General features: G+C 39.0%; 1 protein-coding gene across 1 annotated transcript in view; it reads right to left on the bottom strand.

Moving 5' to 3' along the window:
* The window catches only part of LOC106867686 (protein unc-13 homolog D), a 162,546-nt gene that overhangs the window by 63,521 nt on the left and 94,880 nt on the right, over window positions 1–4,145 (bottom strand). The gene's annotated exons all lie outside the window — the stretch shown is intronic.

Here is a 4,145-nt window from a genome sequence, read left to right as displayed (position 1 = left end):
ATAATAATAATAATAATAATAATAGATAACTCGAATGTGGAATCTAAAAGCAGAAACAATTCCTATTATAGTAGGTGCCTTAGGTATAATAAAAAAATATTCAGACAAATACATAACAAAAACACCAGGACTTACAAATATATATAACATACAGAAAATTGCACTACTGGGTACTGCACACATTCTACGCAAAACACTTTCAATACAGTAAACATAAGAGCACCACAGCAAACCACAGCACATACCCAAGGCGCACAGAGCTGCACTCGGTAGTGAAGTGAAAGCACATTATAAAAATAAAACTACTGAACAATAATAATAATAATAATAATTCTTTCTACTACTGGCACAATCCTGAAAGTTTCAAGAAGGGCTAGTGCCAGTGGTTCCCAACTATTTTTTGCCTATAGACCTCTTTAATTCCTATTTTACTCTACTGGACCCCTGTGTCAAAAAAATCCCATTATATTTTTATAATTAAATATTATTTGGAATTGTATAAAAAAAATTTGTTAAAATATTTTGAGTATTTTTTGAAGTACAGCCAATCTTATTACTCATAAATTTTAACAACAACATCTTATGTGGACCTCCAAGGGTCATAAGGAGCCCCAAGGTCCATATGGACACTGGTTGAGAACCACTGGGCTAGTCAATCACATCTACCCAGTGCACCATTGATACTCGTTTTAGTGACATCGAAAGGATGACAGGCAGAGCTGACCTCAGCAGAATTTGAACTCAGAACACAAAGACAGAGGAAAATGCTGCTATGTATTTTGTCTGATGCTCTAACAATTCTGCCAACTCACCACTTCATCATCATCATTATCATCACCACTACCACCACCACCACCATCTATAAACATCTGTTTTCCATGCTGGCATGGGTTGGATGGCATCACTGAAGCTGACAAGCCAGAGAACAGCTTCAATCTCTATTGCCTGTTTTAGCATGGTTTCTACAGCTGGACGCCCTTTCTAATACCACATCATCATCATCATCATCATTGTCCTCATCATCGTTTAATGTCTGCCTTTTATGCTAGCATGGGTGGAACGGTTTGCCAAGAGCCAGTCTGGCCGAAGCCTGCACTAAACTTCTGTGGCTGTTTTGGCAGGATTTTTTTACAGCTGGATGCCCTTCCTAACACCAACCACTCAGCAAGCAATAATAATAGTGGTTTCCAATTTTAGCACCAGGCCAGCAATTTTGAGAGATGAGACAAGTTAATGACACCAGCTGTAATACTTCATTGGTACGTTAAGGAAAAGTTGAGCTTAGCAGAATTTGAACTCAGAACATAAAGAGCAAGAAGAAATTCTACCAAGCATTTTGTTTGATAAGCAAACAATCCTGCTAGCTCACTGTCTTTATAATAATCCTTTCTACTAAAGGCACAAGGCCTGAAATTTTGGGGAAGGGGATCAGTCGATTAGAGCGACCCCTGTATGCAACTGGTACTTAATTTATTGACCCCGAAAGGATAAAAGGCAAAGTCGACCTCAGCAGAATTTGAACCCAGAACGTAAAGACAGACGAAATAATGCTAAGCATTTCGCCCGGGGTGCTAATGTTTCAGCCAGCTCACTGGCTTTTACTGTCTTTATAATAATAATAGTAATTGTTTCAAATTTTGGCACAGGAGTGGCTGTGTGGTAAGTAGCTTGCTTACCAACCATATGGTTCCGGGTTCATTCCCACTGCGTGGCACCTTGGGCAAGTGTCTTCTACTATAGCCTCGGGCCGACCAAAGCCTTGTGAGCGGATTTGGTAGACAGAAACTGAAAGAAGCCCGTCGTATATATATATATATATATATATATATTTATATGTATGTGTGTGTATATGTTTGTGTGTCTGTGATTGTCCCCCCCAACATCGCTTGACAACCGATGGTGGTGTGTTTACGTCCCCATAACTTAGCAGTTCGGCAAAAGGGACTGATAGAATAAGTACTAGGCTTCCAAAGAATAAGTCCTGGGGTTGATTTGCTCAACTAAAGGTGGTGCTCCAGCATGGCCGCAGTCAAATGATTGAAACAAGTAAAAGAGAATAAAAGAGAACATGGTCAGCGATTCTAAGATGAAGTGTTAGTTGATTACATCAATCCCGAAACGTGATTGGTCCCTATTTTATTGACCCCTGAAAGATCAAAGGTAAAGTTGACCATACTACAACAAATTCAGAATATAAACTGGCAAAAGAAATGCATCATCATCGTCATCATTATCATTGTTTAACATCCACTTTCCATGCTGGCATGGGTTGGACGGTTTGACTGAGGACTGGTGAGCCAGATGGCTGCACCAGGCTCCAATCTAATCTGGCAGAGTTTCTACAACTGGATACCCTTCCTAACGTCAACCACTCCAAGAGTGTAGTGGGGTGCTTTTCACATTCCACTGGCATGGGGGCCAGTCAGTTGGCACTGGCATTGACCACACTCGAATGGTGCTTTTTACATGCCACTGGCACTGGGGCCAATCAGACAGCACTGGCATCAACTATGCTCAAACAGTGCTTTTTATGTGCCACTGGCACGGGAGCCAGTCAGGCGGTACTTGCAATGACCACATTCAAATGGTGCTTTTTACATACCACCAGTATGGGACCAATCAGGCAGCACTGGCATCAGCCATGCTCATATGGTGCTTTTTTGCGTGCCGCTGGCGTGGGAGCCAGTCCGATTGGAGTGGAATCGACCAGGCTCGAATGGTACTTTTTATGTGCCACTGGCATGGGTGCCATTCAGGCAGTCACTATGTATTTTGTCCAAGGTACTAACAATTCTGTCACCTTATTGCCTTACAAACAATAATAATTGTTTCAAATTTTAGCGCAAGGCCAGCAATTTTAAGTGGGGGAGGTTGGTCAATGACATCAACCTCACTTCTTCACTTAAACTTTATTTTATCCATCCTGAAAGGTTGAAAAGCAATATTGACCTCAGTGGAATTTGACCTCAGAAAGTAAAAAAAAAAAAACACTGTAAAAAGTGCCTCTAAGCTAATTATTTTGCCAGCTCGTCACCTTAATTGTAACAATTATAATAATGGTTTCAAATTTTTCCACAAGGGTAGCAATTTTGTGGGAGGGGATGAGTCGATTATGTTGACCCCAGTGCTCAAGTGGTACTTATTTTATCAACACCAAAAGGATGAAAGGCAAAGTTGACCTCGGCGGAATTTGAACACAAAATGCAGTGAAGGGTAAAATACCACAAAGCATTCCATCCAACGCGCTAATGATTCCGCCATCTTGCCACCTCAATAATAATAATAATAATAATAATAATAATAATAATAATAATAATGATAATAATAATAGCAACAACAACAAAAGTACATTAAATTTACTATCTTTATGATGAAATAGAAGCAGAAGAAACATTTTTATTTATGTTTAGCAGACATTTTTGTTTTTAAAGATAAAGACATTGATAATGAGTTTAATATTTTTACATCAAAGCAAGCTAAAGTAATTAAAGATGTATTCATACACGACAAAACTGTTAATTAAGAGAAGTAAATAATAAGAAGGGTGATTGAGCAAGAGGTAAGTATATAATAAAAGCTTTGTAGCTTAATTAGTACATCTTCAACTAGGCTATGATTCCCTGCAGTTTTCACTGTAATGTCTACAAAACTTCAGAAAAGGTGTTTCAGCTGACAACAGCATAAATTTCTTTTTTTTTTATATATTTTTTTTTGTTTTTACACTTCAAATTGACACTTTTTTCCTCAGCATAGATATGAGACCTTGAATTTGTGTGGGTGGATATTATTAGAGAGGCTGGGTATGGATTTGTGTGAATGGGTACGAGTAGGAGGGTTGAGGATTAGACTGATCTGGTACCCACCAGGTAAAGATTTTGTTGACCACCCCCACCACCGTCACCACCACTTCAAAGGATGAAAGGCAGAACAACGTTGGTAAGTTTCGAATTCAGAAATATAATGACAGGCACAGACATGGTGGCTGTGTGGTTAAGAAGCTTGTCTTGCAGCCACTGCGTTTTGAGTTCAGTCCCAGTGTGTGGCACCTTGAGCTGACAAATGCTCTGTTAGTGAATTTGATAGACAGAAACTGTGTAGAAGCCACTTGTATTTATATATATATATATATATATATATATATATAT

This window comes from Octopus bimaculoides, chromosome 1 (genome assembly GCF_001194135.2).
Source record: "Octopus bimaculoides isolate UCB-OBI-ISO-001 chromosome 1, ASM119413v2, whole genome shotgun sequence".
Lineage (NCBI taxonomy): Eukaryota > Metazoa > Mollusca > Cephalopoda > Octopoda > Octopodidae > Octopus > Octopus bimaculoides.
This window is presented reverse-complemented; position numbering and strand designations above follow the sequence as displayed.